Here is a 13,505-nt window from a genome sequence, read left to right on the forward strand (position 1 = left end):
TCTTAGATAATAATCTGTGCTAAATTTCTTTAAGATATCTTGTCGTATACAAAAGTTTCTCATAGAAGGACTTGAATCCGGTCGTACAGTTTATATGGCAGCTATATGCTGTAGTGGTCCGATTTCGGCGGTTGCGACAAATAAGGTTGTTCTTGGCTAGAAAAAGACGTGTACACAATTTCATATCGATATTTAAAAAACTGAGGGACTAATTCGCGTATATAGTACATGCAGGTGATCAGACAAGCGAAAAAAAAAAAAAATATAATAAAATATTTGTTTTCTTCAAGTATGGGAAAATTTCAAAAATCAGAACATATATTTTAATACTTGATTTGTGCGAAATGAAGGTCATAAATTGTAATTTGGGTGTGCGACTTTGCTAAATTTTTGTAAACAAGCCTGAATGTAGGCCAGAGTTATTTTACTCATAGTATTTTAATTGTAAGTTTAAGGGCATTATGGTTTCATTAAAGTATTTGAGTAGTAATTTTTAATAAATCAGCTTTTTATATCAGCAAAGCAAGTGTTTGACGCCAAAAACTATGCTTTGATAATACTATTTGCTAAATTTCGCCTGAATGTAGGCAGTAATAGTAAAGCACTATAATCTCGAAAGAGCAGCATATAAACGGTCTTTTATTTCAAAAATATTGTGTGTTCAACTTATGTATGCCTTACAGCAAAATTCTATTTTGAGCTCTCTGCACCCCAGAAATTTCATTAATATTTTACATAATTTTTCTAGCTTTTCGCTCAAAAAAAAAACATGGGAAAGACAAAATATACTTGATTTACAAAGGAACACATTAGCCCGCTTTTTTGCTCCACCAATGAGTCAATATGAAATGTGTTTACCAATCGCAGTGCGCTGTTTAGTCTATGCTAACACCTAGGCAATTTAAAAGCGATGCCGCTAAACAAAAATATCAGACAGAACCACACAGGCATGACGGCCTATTAACCCACTGGCAAATTTGGCAATAAAACATACACAAAACAGAGCAAAAATGTTAAACATAATTCTCGAAAGCTTTGCCAAATGCCCAGAAGCACATGCTGTTGGCAAAATTTTAAATTTAAAAGCAGAGATTAGATGAATTTAGAATAAGATAAACCAAAAGCATAAAAATTTAAAAAATATGTATGTACATAGTAAGTAAGTATGTATACAAAAAATTTAAATAATTAAAATTTAAAAAATTGCAAGACATGTTCTGAGTATTCAAAAAAAAATATCAAAATAAAATTTAAAAAAGTTTAAAAAATTAAGAAAATTAAAATAAAAATTATTGATTAATTAAATTTTAATTTTACTTTTTTTAATTTTAAAAATTTATATTTAAAAAATTTCTAAGATACATACATATGTACTAAGTATTCCAGAAAAAAACAAAAATTGAAATAAAATTAAAAAAAATTTAAAAACATAAGAAAATTAAAATTAAAATTATTGATTAATTAATTAAAAATTATTGTTTAATTAAATTTTAATTTTAACTTTTTTAATTTTAAAAATTAAGCAAATCCTTAAAATTTTTAAATTGAAAAAAATAAAATTTTATTTTAAAAATAAAGATTAAACAAAATCAGAAAAATAAAATTTAAGAAAAAATCAAAAAAAAAACAAATTTTATTTTATTTTGTTTTAATTTTTAAATTATTTTAATTAAATTTTTTTTAATTTTTTTAATTTTAATTTTTTAAATTTTTTTAATTTTAATTTTTTTTTTCACGTCGGGGCCAAATTCTACGATTGATACCACTTTATTTTCGTATGCAATTGACCCAAATCGCATGCAGGCGAGCAATGGCCAACGACGATTGAAAAGCAAATTGAACTTTCGGCGTTGCCAACGACAGCAGCAGCACCACAGCCAAGTGAGCGGAAAGGAAATGCATATTTTTTTACATTTTCCAGTGAAGCATTTATGCGGGCATGAGTATGAGAAAATGCAAAAGCGAGAAGTTAAGTGCATAATAAAACAAAAAAATCAAATCAAAAAATACATACATATGTACATACGTATATACTAAGCTTGCAAAATATTTTGCTTTAGTTTTAACTTTTTTTGCTTGCGCAATTTTTACCTTTCGTTTGTGCTTGCAATGATTTTCGGTTCACTGCATTCTCAACTCATGTGCATTTTTTTATTTTTATTATTATGCTTGGCAATTTTTTCTGAAAATTCACTGCTTAACTTACCTGCTTGTATTTTTTGTTGTTGGCGTTTTCGTTAACTTGCTCACCAGTCAGTTGATTTTCAAATTCGATTTGAAGCGCATAAACGCGAAAGCTTGTAAAATATGTGCTATAACTCCCCTCACCTCTGTAACTGTGCGGGGAATGCGCTTTTGCACAGATTATTTCCTTTGTGTTGTCAATTTTTTTCGTATTTCACATTGCTTCATAAAAATTGCTTGAAAGTAAAAGTGTGCACAAACTGCAAAAGAAGAGCAATACAAAAGGTTTGTTTAAAATAATGAATGAGAAATTATATTTTGTAACAATTAATTTTTTATTTGTAATATTTAGTATAAAATATATTATTTTAGAAGTCCGAGTTTTTATTTTACAAGAAAAATTCAAAAAAATCCTATAGTGCATACACAATTATAGCTAAGCGCCATGTAAACGCCTTGTAAATAAACATACAGCTGTTATCGAATTTCGATAATTTACATTGACTATAAACAGCTGTCATCTTTCATAAAATATTCTTTATTAATTAAATGCATTACATTTTGGATTTATTTAATTATTAAAGCATACTAATAATTAATAAAATAACAATAAAATTCAATATAAACGAAATTCAACAATATGTTGAAAATGAGAGAGAGAGTTATGATCTCCTACTAATACACAAGCGTGTGAAACTGCTCATAAGCATCTTCTGCTGACCGCAACTGAATGCGGCCCTTAATATTTACCAAAAAAAAATCCTATTGCAACAAATAAAAAAATTAATATAAGCAATGTTCTCACATAAAATACCGTATAAATCTATATAAGTACATACATATGCGCATATGCTGTTATAATTTCCCCGCGGCATTCTAATACTAAATGTATTCTTTTGCTAATTAGTTAATTACTCATTTTGCAAACATATAAACAAACCAAAAAGAGAAGAGTGCTCATAAAATTTATGTTTTAATTGAAATTACTCATTTCGCCATAATTTGTGTGTGTTTGTGCGCTACTTAGAAATGTTATATGCATACTTAAGTAGATAAGAGCTTAAGTACAAGTGTATAGATGTACATATGTATATAGAATGTATATAGACATTTTCGAAATCATATTATGTTATGTTTATTTGTATGTGTACAGGAAGTAAGCTTAAGTGAAATTCATTATTCAAAGAATTCTGTTTTGTATAGCTGGAAGCATTTCGTATACTAAAGTTGCCAATTAAATTGAATAATTTGGGTTTTGTGAAATTCATAGAAAATGTTTGTTTATTAGTAGAAATATTTTGTGTAATTGAAAAACGTTGTTGTGCTAAAGTTATCGAATTAATAAATTACGCAAAATAAATTTCTTCGAAATGTTTCCATAGTAAATCACAAAATTTATTACCTGCAGCATTATTTTCAACTTATAAGACATAATATACATATGTACATATGTATACATTTTTAAAATTTTTTGTAATCTCGTACAATAAAAAAAACGTTAACTCCGGCATAAAATGACATAAAAAGATCTTTAACTTGATTTTGAGCGGTCAATTTATATGGCAGCTATATGCTATAGTGATCCAATCTGCACAAGATGTTACGAAATTGTGGCATTATACTGGGCAATCAGCTCTCAAACAAAACAAATTTCTATACAAGAACTTAATTTTGACCGGTCAGTTTGTATGGCAGCTATACGCTATAGTGATACGATCCGAACAGTTTCTTCGGAGATTGTAGCCTTGGCTTTAATAATAATCTTTGCCAAATTTCGTCAAAATATCTCGTCAATTAAAAAAATGTCCACACAAGACTTGATTTTGACCGGTCAGTTTGTATGGCAGTTGTATGTTATAGTGGTCCGATATCGGAAATTTTAACAAATAAGAAGCTCTTTGGAGAGAAATAGATGTATGTAAAATTTCATATCGATATCTCAAAAACTGAGGGACCAGATCTCTTTTATAAAGAAGGACTGTTGGACATGGACCATTACTTTAATGTTCTTAAATCGACCAGTTATGAAAATAGCCTACCAAAAACAGATCCTGGAAGTAAGAACTATCGAGAATACATATTTACTACATATCAGCTGATACATACTGGCGTCTAAAAATCACATGGCATATTTTGTTTGAAATTAACCACATTTTTGGCACGAATCTCACTTTTGCTGCTATTAAAACAGCCAAAGCCACAGAAAAAAAATGTCCAAAAAAAGTAATACATAACAGACATGCAATGAACCCTGACCCTTAATACCCATAAAATAAAAATAAATGTTTTAAAAAATATAAATATTTTTCCACTGCAATTCAAAGCAACGGATCTTACCCATTGCTTCGCAAAGTCTTACCAAAACAAAAGCAACAACGATTACTTCACCTGCGGCGTTTTCTTGTTTACGTGTCGTAACACTAATAACCGCCCCATTAGGCGCATAATTATGACCCATGAAACAATGCAGCCCGGATAAGAGTCATAATTTTTAAATTGCTCTCATAAATAGCAACAGCAATAACTACTGCAGCAGCTATGTATAACAAGCCGAAAATTGGCAAAAAACAAGTGTCAGAGTAGAAACTGTGGAAGACGAGCAAAAGTGCGGCAGACGAGGCATGGTCGCTACTGCGAGTACAATTGTGGCTGACAGCAATGATACCAACTGGACAAGAAATAGCACATAAAGCGGTTATTGCACTGTGGATATTTCATTCATTCCTTGAATTGAGTGGAATACCGAAGAGAGAGAGAGAGGAGTTATAGTAGCTGACGTAACTAAAAATAATTTGCTTACAAATGTTTTGAAATATGCATACATTGGGCATTATGGTGTGTTACCCGCTTTGGGTTCCTATTGCAATTTTATCTGAGAGTGGGCAGAGTCGTCTCCAACCAATAGCAGCGCAGTTAAGTCTTTATCAGAGTGACAGAGAGTGATTTTCTGATGTCGCAATAACGAGTAGATACGAACATGGAACATTACCTTTGTTTTTGAGTTTTTTAATAGTCAGTTTACGTTAGGTTGGGTTAAGAGGTCGATCCCAACAAGGATCTCACTTGGACAGCTTAGAACGCAGGTTACCTAAAACTCTTATACAATTAATCATAAGATCCTCTACAAATCGTCGGTCAAGATGTTTAGCATAAGCGCATGAATACCAGTTGGTCATTGTCCAGCCCCTACTTTGCTAAAGGCATCCGCAGTTTAGAAAATATCCTGCGTTCCACTCTAGACCAAAAAGATCTTGCAGTCGTATAGGTGCGGGTCGTCGACCAGCGCCTGTTAAGCGCACACGAGTTCATTGGTTCAGTACTAGAACGCAAGATGCTGATGGAGATCCAACTAGGCTCCATTCCAATGTGAGCGGGCAAGAGTGCTTCCTCTAGCTAGCTCAGATACCCAAACCCGTCTGATGATGAAGTAGCTTGACGCTCATTCTAGTGAGGACAGATACTCCTTGACTAGCTTTGAGCACAGATTTATGGTTAGTTAACAGGACCATGTCGGACCAGGTGACTTCATTCTTCTGATTGTATTGACAATGAACTCTAATCCGTGAAAGGTTGGATTTATGTTCCCAATTCTGTGGAGTTTTGCTTTTTCCTGACTTGGTTACGTGTAGAATTCTGCTCACTACCTACGGCAAATCATTGATTTTTAGGGACTTAAACTTCAAACAATTCATTATGCAGTTTAAGCAGAAGTCTGTATAAGAATCTTCAAAATATTTCGCTAAATACTTCAATCAGAGCTCAGTAAGGACATTATATAAAGGCGACATATGTATGTACCGCATGGTAACCAAAAACTGGGTTAGATACTGCTTTAATATTTATAAAAAATCCACGACCACCCAACTTATATAAAACTATTTCATATTCTAGCATACACTAACGCCTTTCATATCAAATTTTCGCTTACGCCATAATACCTCGACTTTCGTGGCAGATTTACACGCAGCACTATCTATTTTAATAATAAAAACATTGTGTCTTTAGTGTTTTAGTTTCCTTACTTCACTCTTTTCATTCGTACTCACTAATGAAATAAAAATAAATTTGATTTTGTCACGTTTTCCTACCCCCACACAAAAGCCGTAATATGTAAGCTTCAAATCCTGACCGTCTCCCTTGCCGAGTTGCGGCAGGTTGTACGCGGCCACTCTGAACCCTTCCAATGCACACGGCGGGCTGACACAAATCCGCTGCTCTCCGTATTCGCTTACTCGCTTATCCTTTCTGCTTAAGCTTTTGTACCCCTATCAACTTTAACATGTTACTTCCGTCGCTGCTCCGCCGGAATTGTTGCGCTGCCCTACTATGGTATCACTTTCCTATGGCTTAGCCCCTATTTTCTTTTGTTAGCGTTTTTCCTGCCTTTGCTTTGGTATTGTTTCACGAACTTATTTGCATAAATTGCTCGCTCTACACTTCGCTGTGCTCCGCCGCACGCATTTATGGTAATACACGTGCTTTTTATGGCTTCTACTAAGATTCAAGTGTATAAGCATGGCTGCGTATCCTTCAATATCCTTTAGACATACATACATACATACACACATTCACTAGATATCACCACTTCAGATTTTTGCGAAAACGAAGGAATTCCGCATGCCATAATCTATTTAAATATTTAACAGCTGATGCATTTTACCGTTATTGTTATTTAAGTACGCGCTGTTGTGCAGAACTTTTATACGAATTTTGTTTTCTGTCAACTTTGATTGATGGCAGTATAAGTTTTATAGCTTAACAAATTATTTAGTGATATCAACCGCTTTCCAATTCACAAACTTTATAAAAATAAAAAATGTTGCTGCTTGGAAAAAGTTTTGTGTTCAGCATGTTATAAAAAATATTTATAAACTAGACAAGAATTTGAAAACTTTAAACCTTCACGAACGAAATTATATGTACCAGTGAATATTTGAAAGCTGTTTTTGTTAATATCGGAGACTAGAACCAGTCCTCAAATAGTTTTTCGGATTAGAAGGGTAATCTTAAAAAATACAGATAACGGTCGTTAAATAAACTAAATTTCCTTGAAGACACGTCCAATTTGCTATGATCTACAGACGAAAAAAAATAAAAAAAAATTCCAAGTGGAGAGCACACGATGTACCCGCTCTAGAGCGAGGAAAAACGCAACAGTTGGCTAGCAAGGTTACGGCATCTGTATTTTGAGATGCGAGGGTATAATTTTTCTTAATAACCGTGAAGAAGGAAGGCCCATCAACAGTGACTATTACATAACGTTATTTCATAGTACAAATCGAACTACTTGACTACTTGATTCCTGAAGTTGAAGCTCGTGATCTCGGCGACATTTGGTTTCAACATGACGGCGCCACTTCGCACACATCGCATCAATCAATGGATTTATTGAGAGAACACCTCGGTGAGCAGACAACTTCAATTTTGGGTCGGTCGATTGGTCACTAAGATCGTGTGTTATCACGCCGTTAGACTTTTTTCTGTGGGAATATGTAAAGTCTAAAGTATATGCGGACAATCCCGCTTCGATTCAGGTCTTAGAGCAAAACATCACGCGTGTCATTTGGCAGTAACCAGTCAAAATGCTCGAACGAGTCATCGAGAATTGGACTCAATGGATAGATCATCTGAGACGTAGCCGCGGCCAACATTTGAAAGATATAATCTTCAAAAAATAAATGTCAAAGAATGTTCTTTCGAACTATAATAAACACTCCCCATTAAATTAAAGTTTTTGTGTTTGTTCTTTAAAAATGTTGGGAACTTCGAAATGGATCATCCTTTATTTCGAAATAAATAAATAATAAATTCAATATTCATTGTACCCTTGAAAAACTCTTTAGAACCAAAAAAATCTAGTCTGAATAATTGCGTAAGACTGAGAAATTTAGACCAGTTATATTATCTGATTACAGTTTTCCTAAGTATTCGAAAACAGTTTAGTAGAATTGAGATCTGGAGGCCCGTGAAGTTTTTATTTTACATAGCAGCACAGCTAAGGGGAAGGAGTTGTCGATAACTCTCTTTAGGACAGCACAAAGCGGCCAAAGCTACCAAGTATGAAGACACTAAAAAGGAAGCTGTAATTTCGTAAGCCCAGCTTAGGTTACAAAAATATACTGCGAACTTCGAGCACAACATTTAACAATAAATAACTACAATAAATGTAATATTAAAAAACTAAATAGTAATTCAATGCAAACCGACTCAGAGAGGAAGTGAGTACATTGACTCGCGGCCACGGCTGTGATAATAAATTGTTCTTTTATCGGGAACCAACAGCAGTCTCGGCGAATCACAACTTTTGTATTGTTGTTGTTTTTTCGATTATTATTTGCGCAATCCAATCCGCGCTGTAGCTCAATGGACGCTGTGAAAGAACGCACCAGCGCCAATTGCCCGCGTCAGCGGCAGCCAACAATTGCGCCGATATGATAAACCCAGTCATGAACAGCCGTGCGCAGTTGCTGTTGTTGTCGCTAAAGTAACAGCTGTAAACAGTAATCCGATAACGATACTCATACAATCAACAATAACAACAGCAATAGCAACAACAACCAGGACAATGGCAACAATTGTATGAATTGCTATTTTCATCTTGTTAGTAAATAATTTATTGCAAAACACATTTTTAATCAGTCGCTGGACGAGAAAAACGGCGCGCTGTTGTTGTTATTGCTGCTGTACTAGGGCCAAACTTGCAGTTGGTCGTCGCTTTGCTCTGATAGAAAGGGGAATTAATTGGCAGAGCGAGCAGACGCCAATCAAAGTAGCAAGATTTTTTCTTTTTCGCTGGTTTAATTAAACTTTCGGAAGTTTATCAAGTTCGCCGTTTGTGCGAAGATCTAAAGGAGTTGTTTTTGTTAAGTGAATATATTGTGAGTTTCGGAAAGTTTAAACTTGAGTGTTAATGTCTCGTGCGAGTGAGACTTTACTTGGGCAGAGTGCCAGTTAACGTCGACTCAGTTGTCTATTTACTTACTAATAGAAGCCGTTGAGCTCGCAAGAGTAGCAACCTTGCCCTGATTACATCAGATAAGGAATGAGTTGGGGTCTACTTTGTCCTTTTGAGTTCCAACGCTGGATCTCTGAACTTTGGTCAACACTTTTAGCCCAGTGCAGAACTACTACTACTACACTAACTACTCGCACTCATTAAGATTCATTTTGACGCAATCGTAGGAGTTCTTACTAGCCATTGTACAATAGCCGTACTGGCTGTAAGACTAAATTAGATTTGCGGGGATGCTAAGTTCAGATACAGCGGCATAGAGGCAGTTCCTTTTCGTGCCCTCGAAGGCGACTTTAAAACCGACGAAGAGGTGGACACACCAACGATCAATCTTTCTTTCACAGGTCTTTCGCTTGCCGCTGTACGTAAGGAACTTGAAATGTCGTCCGAAAGTTCCCTTATACCGAGTTGCTGATACATGCCCTCAGATATCAGCAGTGCCAGTAGAATAGAAAGTCTCTTGACGTCGTACCTTCCCTATGTTTGTAGACGGGAATGCTTTGCTGTACAGAGGCGGGTGCGTATCTTCGCTGCAACCGCGGAGCGTACGCACGTCTAAAACACTGGAGACGTGTCTTCGGTCTTCACTACATGATCGATTTGGTTGGTGATTTTCGAACCGAAGACAGCGAAGTAGCTTGATGACTTTTCCAATGCTGGAATCCAGTAGCACACATAACCATATTTCGGGTCCTTGCGAAATCGATCAGCATCGACCCACTTGTAGAGGCTTCGCTAAGGAGGCTAAATTTTCAAACTGTTATACCTAAAAAAAATTAACTCGAGAGAAAAAAAGTTTGTGAAACCCTACAATAAGAAATTACTTCCGACAAAAAAGTTTAAGTACCACTGCACTAAAAAAAATTACTTCGGCTGTAAAAAAGTTTGTGATACCCTGTAATAAAAATATATCTTTCTTTGAAAAAAAGTTTTTGAAACCCTGCACTAAAAAAATCCTAGCTTAGAAACAAGTTTTTGACCTCCTACACTAACGAATAACTGTAATTAAAAAAGTATGTGAAACCCTACAATAAGAAATTACTTCCGACAAAAAAGTTTAAGAACCACTGTACTATAAAAATTACTTCGGATGAAAAAAGTTTGTGATACTCTGCACTAATAAAGTAATTTTCGACGAAAAAAAGTTTTAGAAACCCTGCATTAAAAAGATTACTTCGTATGAAACAAGTGTGTAATACCATGCACTAATAAAAATGATTTTCCATGAAAAAAGTTTTGAGAAACCCTGCAATAAAAAAATAATTTCCAATGAAAAAAAGTTTGAGAAACCCTGCATTAAAAAAATTACTTCGTATAAAACAAGTTTGTGAAACCCTGCACTAATAAAGTAATTTTCGATGAAAAAAAGTTGAGAAACTCTGCATTAAAAAAATTCAAAATTCCTGCTTCAATGAAACAATTCCGTTAGCTTATTTACAATTAGTAAGTAATCAACGAGAATTGAAAAATCAAAAGCAAAGCTACGCCATGACTGCACCTTGCTTGACTGTTATAAATTGCCCAATACTCGTAGCTAAACATGCAAGTAAGGCACTTAAAAATAATAACAATAATAATAAGAAAACAGTACCGATAAAGCAAGTTAACAACATACCTTCAAAGTCGAACAAACGTAAGCGCCGAGACCAACAACACAAATCACGGGTGAATGGCGCGGAAACGACTAGACTCAGCGCACCGACGCCTCACCGCAAACAAAAAAAATTTTCAAAAAAAAATAATTTACAGCCAGCAAGTGTGGCGAAAATGCACAAAAACACAGACTTCGGCACAAAACCAGCAACAAAAGTGCAAATAAAAAAAAAACAGATATTGCCGTTACAGCGCACAGTCGGTGCTTAATGAACAGAGCCACAACAAATAATGCAGTCCAACAAACAATTGAATATTTGTGTTGCACAGAACCGGCAAGAACAGCGAATTCCAAAGTATTCGCCCCTCGCCTGCCCCGGTTGCCACCCATGACTGTTCTGCCGTTGTGAAAGCATTCTGCTTTGTTTTTATATTACTTTTTGTTGTTGTTATTTTTGGTTTACGTTTTTGTTTGGAAAAATATTTTGTAATATTCGCAGTATTGCATTTTTATCAACACTAAAATAGCAATAACAACAAATCGTAACAACGCAGACCTGCGACGCACCCAGAAATGAACAAACCACATCAATATGGTACAAACAAATAATGTATTTACATACATACATAAGTATGTATGTACATGTAATGTCTAAAAATAAATATTATAATGGGTATTGAACCAGTTTAAGGCGAATTAAATTTTTTTTTCATTTTGAGTTTTAATAATATCGAATATACAACATGCAACTACGTATATTATTAGGGTGGGTAAAAAAAAGCTTTTTTTTTTTTGCTTGGTACACTCTCTCACAATTTGAGATCTTAATCGTAAGGGGAAGGTCTTCCACTTTATAGTTTTCTATTTTTTGAGGCTTTACACTGCGACCTATGATCTATTGTGCCCTCTTCTATATCACATGGTCACAAAGGACCAGCACTCTGAAGCTTCCAGAAGCTTTCTGGGCGCGACTGTGGTGATGTGATCCCTGTCCACGTAGACGGAACCTAGGGCCTTGAGCCTGTTTCTACTAATTGCTGGGTATTCTAGAATCAGATGTTCTGGCGGTTTCGTGTTCCATGCCGCAAAACCGACATTTTGCGTAAGAGACTATGCCCATGTTGAACAAGTGCTTCCCAAGACTGCACTGTCCTGCAGGACTCCTTCCGACAAGGAGACGGAATTTTTCTCAGGGGGAAGGTGATCATATCTCTAAAGCTTGGCGTGGTTCCTGCTGCCTGCTGCCAGTGCCGTTCTTTCCTCTGTGCGTAGCAACTCCTTTATGGTGTGGGGCCCCACCGCAATGCACGGTTCTGATCCCATCACGGTTGCAAACTGATAGGCGGTTTTGTCTTCCTATACAATCCTCCACTAAAACCGATTTGACCTTAAAAGCTGAGATCGCTTTTAGTGCCGCTTGACTATCGCTTATCATAGTGATACGCTGATTGCGACAGTTGCGATGGAGATTGATTTCTGCACATTGACTTATAGCAAAGACTGCTGCTTGAAAGATCATCCCATTGGTATGGATAGTTTTGTATGCAGCCCCGCAATGTCTACTCCAATGCATTTCGATGTTTTCGAGCCGTCAGTATACCACTGAAAAGTGCTGCCACTCAGTAGTGGGTCGAGCGTGGAATCACTCAATTTCGCCTTAATACCGAGGGTAACTCTAAACTTCTTTGTAAAGTTTACCCTCTTCGTAACGCCGTCCCTTGAAAAAAGGCCCAGTGGTATGTCTTCCCCTTAGGGCCTTCATTTGTTGAGACTACATTATCTTCCATTTGTCAAAACCTTCTGCTGCCATGAGCAGCATGGTATGTTTTGCTACCTGTTTGTTCACATTGCCCCTATAGCGCAGACGCAGGCGAGTCTTTGCAGCTTCGATAGTTAAAAGTCTACCGAAGACTGCGTTTCCTTTGATGCCCAAGCTACCGCTCCATGAGTGACAATAGGCCTTACGATCATAATAAACAGCCACCGGATATTACCTGGATTGCAGTCCCAGGACCTGCGGGCTAGGCATCGGCATATCATGAGTGCCTTGGTGAGTTTCTCAACAATTTCGTCTCTGCAACCCCAACAAATATGAGGGTTTGCCCTCTACTCTGAGTTCCTTGACAGTTTGTCTTTGGTAATTGCAATACATAGACCATTTTGAAAAAACCCAAGCAATAGTTAAAACTCTAAACCAACTCCAGACACTTCTCTCTTCAACTCATTCGTAATATCGATATTTTAGAATAACCTGTAAAACTAACCGAAACTGTTCTTAGAAAAAAAAAATGGATTCATAAAGGAAGTAATGCAAAAAGGTATTGGGAACAACATGGTAGATTGAAATCAATGAATTCAAAGTCTCAAAATGAAGAGTGGAAAGCAAGTAGCCAGTACTCGAAGAGTTTATGTAATTCCATTTCCACACTTGTTCAAGGTCACGACTGTAATCGACGCTTTGAAAATGTTGGAGCCATATAAAGACAGAATTAGAATTTAAAAAGCGTTCCTTCTGCTTCTCAAGGTATCTGGATCCAGTTCCAAATAATAGCATAATATTGAGAAAGGGTTAACAATTTTTTTAATAGAACCTCTACTTTTCGATGATTTACATTTTGATTCTATATTTACTTGATTACAAGTGCCTAATCATTACTACGAAGTTTTGCTATAAATGGCACCGTTTCGCTTCGGTACTTTATTTAATTTCACAGT

At 35.5% G+C, this 13,505-nt stretch overlaps 1 protein-coding gene across 1 annotated transcript in view; it reads right to left on the reverse strand.

Moving 5' to 3' along the window:
• LOC126756965 (serine-rich adhesin for platelets) overlaps window positions 1–13,505 on the reverse strand; it is a 169,227-nt gene that overhangs the window by 112,426 nt on the left and 43,296 nt on the right. Inside the window, 1 exon segment of the mRNA XM_050470496.1 lies at window positions 2,207–2,444. The gene's annotated coding sequence lies outside the window, so the exon portion shown is untranslated.

Source organism: Bactrocera neohumeralis, chromosome 4 (genome assembly GCF_024586455.1).
Source record: "Bactrocera neohumeralis isolate Rockhampton chromosome 4, APGP_CSIRO_Bneo_wtdbg2-racon-allhic-juicebox.fasta_v2, whole genome shotgun sequence".
Taxonomy (NCBI): domain Eukaryota; kingdom Metazoa; phylum Arthropoda; class Insecta; order Diptera; family Tephritidae; genus Bactrocera; species Bactrocera neohumeralis.